The 18,034-nt window shown below is 37.3% G+C and overlaps 1 protein-coding gene across 1 annotated transcript in view; it reads right to left on the bottom strand.

Moving 5' to 3' along the window:
• The window catches only part of ccdc92 (coiled-coil domain containing 92), a 92,824-nt gene extending 77,866 nt beyond the window's left edge, over window positions 1-14,958 (bottom strand). The window contains exon 1 of the mRNA XM_079637560.1: window positions 14,936-14,958. The gene's annotated coding sequence lies outside the window, so the exon portion shown is untranslated. The remainder of the gene's footprint in view (window positions 1-14,935) is intronic.
• Window positions 14,959-18,034: the final 3,076 nt, after the last annotated feature.

Here is an 18,034-nt window from a genome sequence, read left to right on the forward strand (position 1 = left end):
GGAAGCAAAGCAAAATAGTAGGACATGTTTCTTGTCCATGACACAACAAGAATTTAGGAGTAAAAATCAGATAATCTGACACAGCGACTATCGTAAAAATATCATGTAGTCTGAACCTGGCATAAGGAAGGCAGAAAATGTATATGGTTTGGTTTAAGGGTGCTAAGGGAAGGCTCAACAGTGTAATTATAAATGTAATTACAGACATTTATTACAGCTGTAATTATATGCAGGTATTTAAAAATATATAAGTACAGTGTAAAACATGTATGTACACAATAAATGCATTGTATCAAATCATTCATTTAAATGTTAGTGCATAGTAGTTAAAGCATTTTAAAATGCTTAAGTAAAAACATAGTAAAGTTTTTTAAAACATTAAAAAAACTGGACGTTTTGAAAAACAGGGAACATTAAGAAATAATGTTGTCATAACTTAATGGGAACGTTAGCAAAACGTTCTTAGAATATATGTTTGTTAGCTGAGGAGATACACTTCAAAGCTATTTGATCCTCAATGGAAAGTCAGAGCTGCTCAAGCTAGACCAGGCTAGGACAGGTTTGTGTGCCGGTGGGCTCTTCACAGAGGTGCCCCACGGCACTTTTTTGACATGTCAGGAAAAGTTCATCCTAAAGTTTGGACAGGTCACATTAAACAGCCAATCGTCAGTTCACCACATCAAAGCACTGTCATCTGCCTCTCTGAAAACCTTGTCTACCCTCTCACAGGCTTTCAGCGCTGCCCCAAAGGTTCATCACCCCCTCTAGCACTTCAAAGAACAGCGGTTTCAAAGCGCAACTTTTCACCAACTCGATGCAGAAAAAAGTCAAATAAATGCAGATAATGCTGATAGATGAATTAAGCCTGTTTTGAGTTCCTACAGGTTAGTTCTTTTAAATCCCATAAGTTTGATATTACAGAGTTTTGGTGATAGAAGAGAAGAGATGAGAAGAAAGGAGACGAGACGAGTTGATGTATATTTGGTCATGGCTACATCATTAGTGTTATGAATAGAGCGCTATTTGTGTTTGTCAAACTGAGACCTCAGCCATTATGACTGCATGAATGCGTCTCTGTGTGAGAGCAACTAATGTGGTAGCTTTTTATGTTTATACGTTTTCTAAAAATCAAGCCATGCAAAAGCCCTCAATGAAGAGGTTTAGTAAAGAGAAGAGATCTGGAAACAATTGTACAAGTAAGAAAATAAATAAATTAAAAAAATAAAATAATTTAAATAAAATAAAATATAAGCAACCTACAATAAATAAACAAAAATAAATAAACAAAGAATAATAAATAAATAAATAAATAAATAAACAAATAAATAAATATCAGACAAATAAATAAATAATAAATTACCCACAATAAAAAAAGAAATGGTGGAAAATATGAATAAAATTAAATAAAAACCGCATTGTTAGCTGTTATTTGTTCTTTTGTTCACAGATTGACCAATTGGAATAAATTCAGTTAGATTGAAACAAAAGGTGTGCATGTAAACAATGAATGGCGACTGCAGAAAGCAAAAGCCGAATCCCGGACATTTTGGGCCAATTCCGGACAATCCCGGGCAGACTTGTCATGGAGACTCACGAACAAACAACTTTTAAGTTTCGAGTCAACTAGTAGCCTAGCCTAGTTGTTTAACTGCGCTCTTACCGTTATGCGTGGCTTGGGAGTGGCCTCGTAGGGCAGCGAAGCAAGTGCATTCTGGGAATTGTTGTCTTTCATCCACACGAGCCAAAAATAAATTTTCTGGCTTTTCTCAGTCTAAAAGGCTCCAAATTCTAAAATAATTTCACATTTCTACTACATATATGACCCATTTTAAATACACATTCATCTTTCCAGAGGTGAAGTATCCCTTTAATTGCAATAATCTGAATGTAGTTACGTGGAAAGTGTCCATTTCCTCTTCCTTGTAATGTACAAACAATTTGTTTGGTCTTAGTACTACAAAACAATTGCAAACTGTTCCGTAATGATATTTGACGGTAGTCTCTCCAGATTATTTATCAGAATCCATTTCACTGATTTAAAATCAGACGAGTCAGGCCTTCACACTGACTCGTGTTCGCATGCAGCGTACACTTTGTCCGATTTAGAGATCAGTTCACAGACCCTGATAAACAGGAAATTGGATTGTCAAAGGCCTCCATATGCATTCTTAACAGGAGTAGCCTGGCACGTGGATTTAGAAACCTCAAAATCATGACAGCTTGTGTGAGCATGAGTTTCATGTAGTATGTGACAGACAAATGACAGACTTTACAATGTCTGTGGTTAAAGACATACATAATATAATAAATAATTTGTTCATAACTTGAATGAGTCACAGAGTGAGTGATTGGTCTGCTTTGTGAGTGCATGACACATTTGAGAAACGTCTGTTAGAGTTAAGGTATGGCGACATAGCAAAAGCGAACATTAAAGTCATTAGTCATTAATAAACCTGTTCTGTATAGACACCTTCCCCACCCATACAACTGTATGTCTCCCTCTATAAAACCATTAACGCAGGCTGTACTGCCAACACACACACATTCACACCCAAATATGTGAACGCACACCCTCATACACAAATACACACTGCATACCTGTGCTGACTTGCCGTACACCTACATGTCCATTACGACAAAGTCAACAATAGTTGCCAGGATCATTTTAGCCAGTTTTCCAAAACACATTTTTCAAAATGTCAACAACAATGCTCTCATAATCTCTGCACAAAGAGAAAGAAGAAAAAAAAACAGGCATGATGGAAGCTGGAGGAAACCAGGAAATCCACGGAATACAACCAGCAACTAAAAGGGCAGAAAGTCAAAGTACTTCTGATAAATACTGTATGTTTAAAATGATGGACACTCACATGAGACTACAGTCAATTGGTGCCCTAGAAAAATATGTATCTGATTATTCAAAAATATTTTTCTTGCTAATCTTGTCTTGTCACTAAGCACATTGTAAACTCTGGCATTTTCCAGAGAGTGTTGCTATATAAACTTGATTTGGAAAGTAACAGGCATGTTTTGATAATTTATTTAATTAATTGAATCAGTTGCATTATAAAAAGCCCTTAAAAACAAGAGGACAAATATTGCTCTTTAACAACAATAAAAAAAAATACAAATCTGACACTGAGCATACATCTTACTATATTTTATGCTCACTTACACTTTCAGCAAATGTTACATCACCAAATTAATAATCATGATGACAATGACATTTTCCCCCATTCAAGTGGATGGGAACTGTACTTGTATGACTGGAAATACTGTAACTGCTTTGGCAAGATGGCAGCCGAGTGAACTGACTTTGCCCTGTAAGAGACTTGGATGTAAACTGATGAATATTATCTTGAACAATGAGGTCAAAAAGGTTGAGAACCACTGAAGTACAGAAGGCATAAACATGACATAATGCTGTCGTATAAGACGATTAAAAGCCAACATTAAAGTCCAGATATTCACAACGTGAAATATTAGCATAATGCCCGCCCAAAGGCATACAAGAAGATGACGAGACTTCATTGAATTGTAGTGTTGTTGCCATGTCATGGAGACGCTGAGAAAACAAAACACCTTTGCCCTTTGTTTGGCCTTCTGAAAATGGAATTAAGTAAAGTAGGAATCTTTTATTTATAACGCTGTTTCTGAGCTATACAACCCAAAAGTTAACTTGTGTACAGTGCATTTTACGGAGGATAGCTTTCTGAACCTGCAAGAGTACAATGTTGGCTATACACAAGCCATGCTTGCCAAATTGGTTTTGATCGATCTGCTTGATCATCTGCATTTTCAGAATCTGACGTTGGCTTGAACTATATATGGTTAAACTGCCGGCATTATAAATTGTGTTTACAATTGTTTTATAAGCCTTGGACGCTGAAGCTGGCTGGCTATTATGGTAAGGGGCGTTGCATTTCCGACACATGCTTGAGGTGTTTGGCCAATCACTGAGTCAGCTGTCCAATCAGGGCACTCAATCAGAGCTTTTCAGAAGGAGGGGCTTTGTAGGAACCAAAACTCAGTCAGAGCGTTTCAGACAGACTTGGAAGAGAGGTGCTGCAATAATATACAGTATGTGAAAAATTATGTTTTTTGAACATTAAAGCATGTTTACCCATTCTATGCACATATAGGGTGTAATATGGTTTTAATAAAATAGCATAATATGACCCCTTTAATGAACTGAGACACAGCAAGAATACAGTGTTGACCAGATCACAGAGCAGTATCCCCAATGAATACGCCAAATGAGAGATTTCAAGGATCGCAGGTAACAATTTCAGTGGAGCTATTTTTTGCTAAATCGTAAGTGACTGAAATCCAAGCATCTGAATATCTTGTACATAGAAGAATGACATATGTCTCTGTCTAATGTCTGTCCCGAGTAGTACTTGGCCTCACATCGACACCCCGACCTTAAACTAACGCTCTGCCGTTCCACACACATGAGCCACAGTTCAATCTTCCCTGACAAGAGATTTTCTTAGGCGAGCGGCCCAGTCTCTACCCATCCACCAAACACATAGTGTACACTAACATACAGCCTGCATACTGTTTTTCTTTGAGGCATTGAAAAGATTAGTTTCATTTCAGATTGCTTTATTTGGACTTAGTCGGCTAAATGTCCATTTTTCCAAACTTTGACTTATTGACTGCAGAGTGAGGATTTATGAGCGCTCACAATTCTTCCTGTTCATAGATGAACAGACGGTGGCCAGAGGAAACGTTTGAATTATGATTTGCCTTAGACAGAATGTGATTTGTTTAAAACATAATACACCAAAAAAAACAAAAAAAACAGGTTGGTCATGGTGAATGAGATTGTATTTTGGGTTAAAGCACCATTGGGCAATAAACCCACCATTCAGGTTTTGTATTTGATCAGGAGCGTGAAGAAAAGTTCAGATACTTGCAATGAACCGTGATATGTATTGTAATATTATGCTGTTGTATTATTATGCTACAGTAGTCAGATCAGTAAATCACCAGGGTTGTGACATACATATAGTCAAAGATATGTAACTTTGTGCTTCCCCTATAAATAAAACTTGAGATATACACACCTCAGCCTGAGGTTATTTTGAAGATGTTCTGTAGTGTATCCAATCAGATAAAGACCGCATGAAAGGTCCTTGCTGATATACCGCTTTAAAAGGAACAGCAAACACACACTCAGCCTCTGGATTTCCTTTTCAAAATGTATCTTTCTCTCATTCTATTGTGATATTTATCAGTCATCAAGTGGTGATTTAGTGTTGTGTAAATCAGGGAGACTGCTCATCCAGAAAGACCCGACCAGTAGGATCTCAATGGCTGCGGATATATCCATCAGCAAACTCTGAAATACAACATGTGGATCTATTTCCTAACAATTTCATATAATAAACAGCCTCAACTGAGACTGGAAAGTATTTCGCTTGTATTTTCATTTCTGAGCCACTTTCCAGTTTTGTAGATCCGTATCGTATTCCTACACGCTTCACCATGTCTGAGCTTGTGTGGTGGTAATTTCATCTGATCCACCTTGTGAAATTAACCCAAGTCAACACACACAAGCACACCCACATATGCACATTCAGGCTGGAAACATACAGAGTGAGAAACATACGAATGATGTTTGCTTAATACACATTTCATGGAAAGGCACAGGGGAAAAAAACAAACTATTGACCTGCTTTTCGATTTCATGCACATCCATGAAAGTTTCAATAAAACACCTCCATCATGGTTAAGAAGGCCACAAAACTCTGGAGCGCACCAGAGCCGGACCACCTCAGGAGATAAATGCTACCACTCAGAGTTTGGAGCGTTCTCGGTAAAACCAGCGGATCTCATGCCACCGTCCACAAAAATGCCAACTCTGGATCCAGATGACAGAGTTGAGAATGCCTAAAGGAGAAAAGCAGACTGTCTCAGGCTTCAAGAGAAAACATCTCCAGCGCAGACAAAGTTGATCCTACATTAAGAGAACAGCAGAGGCCACCTTTAAGGAGGGCCTCACAAATACCCACCCAGCATGTGTGTCTTTCATAAATACTGGAATCCAGTGCAAATGTGTTGTCTTGGGCAATGAAACTCTACTATCAAACATCAGAATGTGAATACAAGCACTGGGGTGATTGAATGTAAAGACATCTCTATAGAAAATCGCGATTGTTTGTACTGTCTTTGTAAAAGCGAATCATTTAAGGATTGCCATGGGTTGAAGAGGCCTAAAATCAACCTTTTCTATAAGAAAGAAGAATCCCATATCTAATTTTTTTGCCCTTCTAGACAGCACTGAGAGCTGGATCTCTAAGTCTCCTGCTTCTCCAATTTATCTCCCACCGATGACCACTGTGAAAAAGAAGTGCGCACAATTGTATTGAATGTGCTCTTGTACTAGTGTACTACATCTTAAAAGTATATATTTTTTAAACTGCAGATCATATAATGAAATGAAAGGCCATTTAAAGGGGTTCTGTTTGAGTTGGTTCTGTTCAGGTGTGTCTCGTTTATTGCTGTGAATTGAAGCCCCGTGTTTCCTTCAGTTCACTGTCCATCCTCGTCATTACTATGTTGGTTGGTCTGTTAATGTTCCTGATATTCCTGAGTGTTTTGGTGAAGATTTGAGCTTGTTTAATAAGTCAAATAAAAGTAGCTGCAGCATCTATATCCTGCCAACTTTCCTTTGTGCTGTAACCAGCGACCGTGGCAACTACGAAGAAAAACGCAGTCGCTTAGGCCCTATATAAGAAAGCTGTTGCCATGTTCCATTTTTACCAAAATAAAAGCATTCTTAGGGTTCAACTCACTGGATTTAATATGAATTTAAACTATGATACATTTTTAATTAATTGCAGATAACATGCAATTAAGTGTCCAAAAACCTTACATTCAATTTGCACTTAAGTATATTCTTAAGTATATTACTTCCATAATAATATATTTTTTTAAGTATGCTAAAGTGTATTTTGTGCACGTGTAAGGAAATCTGAACAATGACCCAAGCGCAGACTGCAAACAAAAGACAGATATCTCAATATATGCTCAAACATCTCTCATCAAAGTTTGCCACAGACCAAATTATACAGTATACTATATCCATATTAATTTTATAGCTCTATACTCTTTCTGAATGTCAACAATTATCTCATCTGGGTCTATTTTATGTCCCTTAAGGAGAAACATCTGGGTCAAACCATTTAAAACATAACTGAGGGCTCAATTAAGTCTCCTGAGTTATGAAAGAGCAACCTCTGAGAAATAAACCGTTTCTGGGTAACAATTATTTGTGGATAAATCAACGCCTGCATAACTAATGCCTCAGCTAAACAGATAATTAACAGCTAAACTATCATAATGCTTGACAGTCATTGAGAAAAGCAGATGTTGCAACTCAAAAGACCGCAGATGAATCCACATGTTCCTGGGGCAAAATCGAGACCTCAATCAAACACAATACAGCTCTGACATGTATGATGAAAATTATCGGCATGTGGTTTAGCAATTGTTAGAGACAGGGTACAATACAGGGGGCTTTGTATTTGAGAAAGACTATTGGTTAACGCTGAACTCCATAAGCAGGGCAAAGATAATTATAATGTTCTCTTGATAATTAATGGTTAACCAAGATTGCTGACACTACAGAGAGTAAATCTGTCACCCAAACTATCTCAATACACACAGAAACTGCTGTGACTAACAGTGTGTGTAAGTTCCGATTGATGTCACGACAGCGGAAAAGTGACTTTGGATGAGAGATACAGATGTGTCATAAATATTGATGATAAGTTGAATGACGCACATGTCTGTTTGAGAACAGATGACACTTTCACATCAGTCTGGTTTCTCTTTCTCTATACCCCTCTCTCTCACACACACTCTTTTCTGGTCTGTTTTAAAGTGTTTACATGGGCATCTGTCAGATTAAGGTATCAAAAATAAACATTTTGGCCAAGATTAGGCTAAATTCAAAGATTGAATTTCAAAGGTAATGGAAATCATTGAGGTAATTATCAGACCAATTCAAGGAAAATTCAAAATGATTCAGGGGAATATTTATCTTGTTTGGTAACTCATTCACTTGTGGATGAAATGTGGAGGGGGGTTTTTTGTATTAATTGATTTTCCAGCGAAAACAAGTCTTGTTGGGCGAGAGAGTGAAAGAGAGATGGATTAGAGAGATGACTGTTAAAACCCAAGTCTCAGACGTTTATCAGCCAAAAAGAACCAAAAGCTCATACCGTATATAATGCAATGTGCTGCCAAAACTAGCATGCTAAATTCATTAACACAAAGACTTAGAGAGGAGACGCTCGCGGCTAGCTGCATTTAAACAGTCAACTTTAATTCGGTTGAACATAAAACTTGGAAAGCGGTACAAAATCTCCTCCCCTCCTCCTTTTTTCTGATGGCATTTCAACTCTCTTTTCTTCTCTTTCCACCCTCCCTTTCTTTCTTTCTTTCTTTCTTTTTGTGAGGGATAATAAATAGCTATGAAAATGAATCTTGAAAATGGAGTGACTGGCAGAGAACAGAGGGTAAAAGAATAGGAAAATAAATTAAAAACTACTCTCCAACTCAAACAGGGCAGAAGTTCAAAGGCAAAGAGAGCATACATGTTGCTATATATGCTGGCAAACTTTATTGCTAGCATATGTCGTGCTGCTATTATGCCCTTCCTCGACTGGTTACCCGGAGGCCCGTATATATTTAATTGTGTAAAAAAAAAAAAAATTATCACAGAAGTGCAGAATGATCTGAACTGGTGCAATGGGGGAAGAGACATCAAAAATGTGTCTTCTCCATCTGTTTGAACATTCCAGTAACCGCAGACAAGTATGGTGTTCAGGAAAACACATTCAGGAAATCACTTTCAGTGTCATTGCCGTTTTGCAAGAGATTAAAATGTTTGTCATTTTTGCTAAATGTTCGCAAATACTTGGTGCACATTATTCCCAAAAATAAAAAATAAAATACAACAACTTTTCAAAATCCAATCAGTTCCTGACAGATAAAATCCAGACCTGTTCAGCTATACAGCAAGTGATTGTTACACCTTATTGGCTGATGTTTTATACTCTCAGCTTAAAAAAGTGGCTATTGGCTCTTCCCCGAGTCCCTCAGTGTCGGACAGTGTGGTCAACTTGTGGCAAGAACTTACCACAGCAATTCTACACACACCAGTGTCCAGTAAAATGCACAGGAAGCTTTCTTTCATCAAAAATATGAAAGAAACTTCCAGTAGAAGACCAACTGGTCATTAGATAACTTTACAGACATGTCAATGGACAATATATAAATACTGCTAACATAAAAAGAGTTAATCCATTTTTCTGGTTAGTAAATAATACAGAAACTGCTGTTGTAATCTCAGCAAATTGGCTTTTCCAGCTCATTATCACACCAACTATTCTTGAAAGCTTATTGATCCCAAAGTGGTCTGTTATCCATTGGTTAGGACACACACTGTAAAAAGTGATCAGTTGATTAACTTTAAAAAAATGAGGAACCCTGCTGCCTTAAAATTAAGTCAATAAACTTCACGCGTTATTGAAAATATTAAGTTAAGTGGAATTGTGAAGTTCACATAACTTCATTTTTTCAATTACGCATTCAGTTTATTTACGTAATAGATTTAAGACAGTGTTTCCTCACTTTTTTAGTAAGTAAGTCAACTGATCACTTTTTACAGGGCAGTCATTGATAATTAAATAAACCATTAAGTGCCCCTTTACACACAAACGAATCACCTTCACAAAAAAAAAAAAAAAATGGGTTTGTGCATTTTTACCATTTTATCTCTCATTGTCCAAATGGACATTGCCAATTCCAAACTGTGCATGCTGGTAATTGGCATTTTATGGTGGTTATTTAACAATAACCCACAATTTAGGAAACTAACCAAATGTGGATGAAATGTAGAAAAAGAATTGAGCATATCTACTGTACTGTTCTGTGTTTAACTTGTGCCTGACCTTGAATGAAATCAGTACAATATTACACAGACTCCAATAAACATTAACCTGCAGTTTTTAACTTAAACATTGTAAACAATATGTATCTATGTGCAGTGTGCACTGCAAAAAAATAAAATAATAATAATAATAATAATTCCTTTATATTTTTTGTCTTATTTTCCAGTAAAAGTATCTAACATCCTAAAACAAGAAAACTTGCTTTGCTTTGAGAAGAATTGTTTTCATAAAGGTTAAAGCTTAAAAGAAGTCGCCATTGTGGTAAGAAAATTAAAAACGTATCGTCTTAAGTCTTAACTATCGTATACTATTTTGCTTCCCATTAAATTTAATAAAAAAAAATGTAAGCAAGTTTGGGTATTACTGGAACAGAATTTTCTTGTTCTTTTTTCGACTAAGTATTGGAGGATCTCTGTTAATTCGCATTTATGATTGGCCAACTTCTGTTTTGTTTTGTTTTGTTTTTTCACATCCTAATCTAGTGACCAGCTTCACATGAAAGAGAGAACAGAAAAACAGTGTGAGGCTAGCCTAACTGTGCTGACTTACTGAAGCATTAAAGTCTCGTCTGACTCACCCGACACAAACAAAACACCACCGAACCGCTCCATGCTAAAATTAGGAGCGAGATCTCTCAGCAAGCACACATTGTTTATGGAGTTGTCTGAAAGTCCCCTACAGTCTGTCCCTGGGTAAGCAGCACACACTTGATTTAGTTACACAGCCTTTAATTAACACCGGCCTCAGTGAAACTGCAGCTCTGCACTTCAAATGATAAGATGAAGAGTATGTGAATATATTTGAAGGAAAGGAGTCAATGTGCTCATTAAGTTATAAACACATTATCTCTGAATGTTCTCAGAAACTTGTGTGAACATAATAAAGACAGGTAACTTTAAACGAACGTCCTGTTAAAGTTACTGGAATAATGTTTGTTCAGAGAATTTTGGTAGAACGTTATGAAAAGGTTCCCTGGGTGTGTGTCCTCAAGTGTTAATTTTCTTCTTTGTGAACGTGTGTGTTAACAGAATGGATCCTATAGCAGGTTTGTGCAAGCCTGCATCCGCCTGCAGCGTGAAGCACCATCTAACCAGTCTGTTTGTGTTTGCGTGTATGTTGCTGGTGTTAAGCAATAGCATGTCTGCACATTCACGAGGGTTTGTTTTTTTGTCATTTTTGTTTTTCTAGCTTCTCTCTGTGTCTGTCTTTTCCTTGGCCTGCGGGTGAAGACTGACATAAACACTTCCCGTACCCTTTATTCCAATCAGGGGGGAAGAGCGAATCATGGATTAGCCTTTCCAGTTAAAGAACAACCTTAACCACAGCAAACAGAAAGCCAGCTCACCTCTCAGATAACATCTAGTAACTTTAACTTGTACAACTATGAAATATCTACTCATCAGACAATGCGGATTGCCAGAAAACAGAGTAATAGAAATCAAGAATCGAACCATATTTAAGGGTTTAAGGCGAGACACTACAGGTGAATAGGGTACAATTTTTAAATAATAGATATCACCATGAAACTTCCTCAGTTGATTACTTACACAAGTTCATAAAAAAAATGTATTACAAGTTTTTGAAATTTGTATGTTTAATTATGCAAATTAGGTATTATCTCATTAAATATGCACACTTTTGCATATATTTTCGGTGGATAGATCTGGACATATGATAAAGCCAGGTGCAAAATTCTTTTTTCATTTTGTTTACACACAAGATGAAAAAAGATGTTCAGAGGGATTTCAGAATATATGCTTTCATTACCTAGGAAATCAAAATATACTGTCCATAGCCTTAAAAAATCGATTTTCGCCATATTTTTTGGATTAAAATGTCCCATAAATCAGGCCAGGAATGATTTATTAACAAATCCCTCTGAACATATCTTCAGAATACTGCTAAGTGTATAACTGGAAAATTTGGTGTACATCGGTGCTACATAGGCTGAGATGTTTCTACTGGAGGATGACAAAAAACCCATTTTGAGAAAAAGGCATTTAAAGATTTGTAATGTAAAAAATCATACTTTTTTAGTAGAAACAACTATTTACTGACACAATATCTTATCAAATAATTAGCAACAACAATACAAACCACCTTAATCACATCAAAACTTATAAACACAGCATTTATGGCCTTTAACTGAGCAGAAAAACAGTCAAAAACACATCTGAATGTCAGAGCGCGTCACGTGATGCATCTGAACCAATCACGTTGTCAGAAATTGACATCAGCCAATGAGATTTCGCTTTTAGGGTTAAATGCCCATTTTACTTTCACGATTGGTTGCTGATTAAAAGGAAATGACCATATTTGGATCCGACAGCATTGTACAGAAGAGAGAGAGCTTTTCAGACATGTGCGTGATTAAAGGAAGAACACAGAGATCGCGGAGCAGCGCGTTGATTTAGAACGCCAACTTTTGTTGAATTTCGGAGAAATCTACAGACGCAAATAGACAAAGTGTAGTAAAATAAAGACCTAAATGTGTATTTTGGACTTTTTTTCACCACAAGTCTGAAAGAAGACATGTTATTGAAGACAAATAGCCCAAAATCTCAAAATTGACCAGTGAAAAAAAAACGATGTTTTTGCCTGCCGTGTCTCGCCTTAAGGAATCTGAACAACTTCGAAACTGAACAACATTAACAAATTTTTGCTCTCACTAGAAGCTGTCGGTTCATTTGAAGTCGCTGCATTACATTACATCTGAATGCTACCACATATTGTTTTATGATCTTATATTGTTTTATGATCTGATCTGCACCTGACTTAACAGGTGCATGTAATGGCTAGAAATAGCATTTTATTATTTTTACTGTATTTTTTCAAATAAATTCAGCCTGTAAGAGACTTCAACAGCGTAATTAAAGTGTGTGTAAATGCACCGGATCTACTTACATGACGTTTAGTAATTGCCCTAGATAGGCATATTTAACCATAGTATAATTGCCTCTAAACACCATGAGGGATTGGGGCATCCAGTCAGGGACTGAGGGGGGTGTCCTGTCCTCCAAATACCCAACTGGAAATTGAAATGTTAATGGAGATGAACCCAAAGAAAGTGTTAAGTGAACAGCCTGGTGTAACATTCATCCTCTGAGAGATGGGAGTATATGTGGGGAATGCACTGTAGTTTCATGTTAGAACATGGCAAATTATCCAGAGAAACTCGACCAGAGGAACAACCTCTCCAGAAATGAACCTGGAGATCACTGCCACACAAAGTCCACTAAAAGTCCTTCGGATGAGACGTTAAACCGAGGTCCTGACTCTCTGTGGTCATTAAAAATCCCAGGATGTCCTTCGTAAAAGAGTAGGGGTGTAACCCCGGCATCCTGGCCAAAATATGCCCCTTGGCCTCTGTCCATCATGGCCTCCTAATAATCCTCATATACTGATTGGCTACATCACTGTCTCCTCTCCACCAGTAAGCTGGTGTGTGGTGGGCGTTCTGGCGCAATATGTCTGCCGTCGCATCATCCAAGTGGAAATCCAAGAAAAAGCGCTATATAAATGTAACGAATTATTAATTATTAAAAGGGCAATTCATGAACTGTTTACAAGGCTTATCTAAACGCAAACGCACTAAAAAGTTTAAAACACTCTGCAAATATATAATTTGCTTTAGAAAAAAGGAAGAACAAAGAATCCGAACATCAGGTTGCGTGTTTCAGGTTGCAAGATGACAATGCCGCAATAACATCCTGTTATTAACACACAGCACACATTGCTTTATCACCTCGTTGCAGGTTAAGAGTTGAAACGGGAGTGAACGACCGAGCTTCTGCTTTTTCTCCCTGCACATAAACAGTCCTGTTCTGTTTACTTCCCTCCTTTCATCGTCTTCTTCCTCCTTTACTCTCTCAGAGGAATGTGCTTCACCTGACCTTCACCTCGCCCCCACTCCACAAACACACACACACACACACACACACACACACACACACACACACAGGGGAATTCCTCCCATGGAGATAAAGCAGAGTCCACTGTAAACATGGGTGGCCTGCACTTGTCACTCTGTTCCTTCAGGCTATTACATTAATTTAGAGAGAAAAGAGGCTCTAAATGAAGGAGAAACATGTCCACCAACCGAATCCAGACACACACGCAAACAACCACAAACAACATGGACATGAACATTTTTCCATCACATTTTTTTAAATGCATTTATATGAATGTATATTTGAAATGTACATTCATCTATCTATCTATGTATCTATCGATCGATCTATCTATCTATCTATCTATCTATCTATCTATCTATCTAAATTACTTTTGTGACGATGCAAAGTGTCAATGTAAAAATGTCAGATTCAATCTTGCAGTGTCTGCATGAGCTACAATAGTAAATGTGTCAGAAAAAAATGCATTAACTGTTAACTGACTGTTCCAACAAGTTGTAAGGTTGGATGGGGGAAGAAGCCCCCTCATAGAACAATGTGGATTTGTTTTTAAACTGTAACAAAGTGCCGTTAATGTAAAGTGTCGTTAAAAGTGTTGTTAATGTAAAATACTAAATCAAAATATTCTTTAAAATTGTATTTTTTATAATTTAGTTAATAATTGAATAACCGATGATAGACAAAACAGAATACCATGTAAAAGAGATTCATCTAAAAGGTACAATTATTATATGACTTATATACAGACCAATATTTTAATTGAAGATATGTCATATTAGCAACACTATGGAAATTGAATGATTTCACTCAACTAACCTATAGGTTTTAATGAAAGCAAAGATGTAATGTAGGCTATAGCCTATCTAATTTATGGCTGGCTAAATACTGAATAATAACACTATTATTTCAATAATTATTACATTTAAAAAATAATAGCCTAACACTAGGAACAAGTTACAACATACCACTTGGGCCCTTATCTTTTTACTTCAAAATAAAAAAAACTATAACTTTTACTTCACAAATCCAAAAACTTGTGTAATACGAATAGCCTACCTCATCTGTCGACATGATGCCGGTGAATTGCAGAGCTGATGCAGACATATTCACATCTATGATAAGATGCTTTCTTAGCTGTTTTCTCACTGATGTTATTTTTGTTGAGTTTGTTTTGCCATTGATGAGGAAAGCGCGCAACACTTTACATATTCATCTAACCGTCGCTCTCAGCAGTGTGGACGGCGTCAGGGTGATCGTTAACAATATCTCGGTGCAAAGGTATTTCCAATCCAACTTCTTTTTACTTCTAAGAGAAAAATAAAGAAAAGGAAATTCGCTGTGAGTAGCTATATGGGGGCATTGAATCACTTTCAGTCTCGTCTCGTTACGTGTGCACTGTGCACGAGTGTGAGGCTGTGAGCACGAGCAGTTGATCTGGCTACAGTTCACTCAACTGCCACCAGTGTCGCTATTAACATGGGTTTCTGAATTCTACAGAGCCCCTTATTACAGTATGTCCATTTAATTGTGTTGTGATCAAAGAAACCAGTTAAAATTGATTAGGCTACTCAATATTATATTGTTGGTCCTGGAATAACATTCCAATCAACCAATCAGATTTGAAGTTTAAGTTTACAGTTTAATCGCTATTAACATGAGTTTCTGAATCCTAGAGCCCCTTTAAAATATGTCCATTCCATTGTGTTATGATCAAAGAAACCAGCTAATATTGATTATTGAAGATTATATTGAAGATTGTTTAAATATTTTATCTAATATTTTAAGATATATTTATGATGGAGACAGAACATGCAATGCATAAAATGAATGACCCTTACCATGTTAACTGTTCACATGCAAACAGTGACTTGACTTTGAATGGTAGATGGATGTGGAGCTGGAACAACAGCACGTTTCGAACAGATAAGACTCCTCACACAACCTTTACAACGGCCCTGTCCTTATTGTTTTATGATACGTGTGAGGGAGTAAGTGAATTGATGTGAGTGAAAAAGGGTTTGAAGAGGGAAACTCAAACAAGCCAGGCTGCTCTTATCTCCCTCTCGCTACGCCTGTACACAAAAGGCTTTGGTCTCTCTCTTCACATACACTCCCACAGTTTATTTGTTCCTTTCCCCAAACCATCCTCCCATATTTAAACGTCACTCGGGCCACTGACGCACATCCCACCTTATCAATAATACCAACCTGTTCCTTTCCCTCTCCTTTCAACTTACTAAAAAAAAAAATTTGGCTTAGTTAGCAAAATCCTATCTAAGGAGAGATGGGTGCATGTGTTTTATGTTGTGACATGCTATTTTCTTATTCAATCTATTTAATTATTCATATGACCAGCTCAAACCTGCGTGTAGAAAGCGTACTGAATGCAGATCAATCGATTAGCGGGTGTGAACCGGAGCAATGGAGGAGATAGCATTAAATTAATTTTCCAGTAATCGGTGCAAACACGATCAATTCTAGAGGCCCCCGGCCCTAGTGAGGCCCTGTGATTTCATCCGAGGGGGACAAACCCCCAGAACGCGGTTTCATCCGAGGGGGATAGCCTCGCAGAACCTGATCTTTGTTGATCCTGGAACAACATTCCAATCAACCAATCAGATTTGAGGGACATATTTTCAGTTTATGTCAAGTTTTGGCTTACAAACAAGGTTTAGTGCTTCATCCGTGTGATTTAGCTATAATTTCTCTTATAAAAGAAAAATTTCAGACAGGAATGTTGTTCCAGGATCAACAAAATATGTTGCCAGGGACGCGTCTAACTCAGCAAAAGCAGGACGTACGACAAACCCAGACCCGCCCCGGAACGTGATTTCAACGGGGCCCCACAGGAACAACCTGCAACGGCCCCCCGGATGCTCCAGCTACAGCCTTGAGTGTGCAGACACAACGCGTGCAAGTTGTGTGAATGCCACAGGAAGTAGTTATTAGAGAAGGACAACAGGTGAGCTGATTACAGATCTGTGAGATGACTTGGTAGCATGCAATCCTCACTCTCATGCGCACACACACACGCACACACACACACGCACACACACACACACACACACACACACACACACACACACACACACACACACACTCAAACACAGCTGTGACACCTAAGGCTATGTGTCTTTACTGAGTACAAATCCCAGCTTTATACTATAATGTTTGTTCTTAAAGGTGGCTGATTTTCAATGACAAATTAAAATGTATCAAAATTGTATTGTAATGCTAAATAAATTGAACATCAATATTGTGGATACAGTATATAATAAATGTAGCAAAAAGACTTGATTGTGTCATCTTTGTAATTGGGATAATTATATTTATAGTAAATGAAATGCAACAAATTATGCATCATTTTATACATTTAAAATCTCTCAATCTCTCCTTCAAATGTTAAAAAATGTTTTTATGGTCCTGATTCAGTAACAATATAACATAATATTGTATGAAATCTGTATGAATATGAATCTTTTTTTATTATTATTACGTAAATTGGGGATAATGCCGGAAAAAGAGCTACTCTGTACTGTAATGTGTACAAACAAATGTGTCATGCAAAGAAGACAGATGAATTAAAATAGTCTCAAATACTTTATATTATATATTTGTATTATGTTTAGGTCAAAGATGTTGAAAATGAGCAAAAACATAAAAAATACCTCTTCCTTTGTGAGCAGGGAATTGTACATTATCTCTTGGCTCTATTGTATAGTCCATGTTCATGTTGTTTATAATGTTATATCACAAAAAGCTTATTTTGTTTGCGAATCCAAGCCAGATTTAAAAAGTATTTAAAATCTGCTTATAGTCAGTGAAGCCTAAATTCTGATTTTGATGGAAGCATTTAAGTTTCATCACATCAGAGGCCGTGTAAGGTGGGCATAGCTGATCTTTTAGGTGTTTGTTTTTCTCATAAAGGCTATTTCGAGTCGACAGTGTACTGACAGTGCAGTCCAGAGCTCGTCCCAGACAGGGGGAGTTTTCTCAGCTCACTGTGACTGTGTGTGGCAGGGAGAACGAAACCGAGATAGACAGAACAAGAGGAAGAGAAAGAGGGGAAAGTTGGAGCCAGGCCCCAATGTAAAGTTACATCAAGAGCTTAATCTGAAGCTGTCTGTGTGATGGATGGGGTTTGGAGGTTCTAAA

Source organism: Phoxinus phoxinus (assembly GCF_949152265.1).
Source record: "Phoxinus phoxinus genome assembly, chromosome: 15".
Classification (NCBI taxonomy): Eukaryota; Metazoa; Chordata; class Actinopteri; order Cypriniformes; family Leuciscidae; genus Phoxinus; species Phoxinus phoxinus.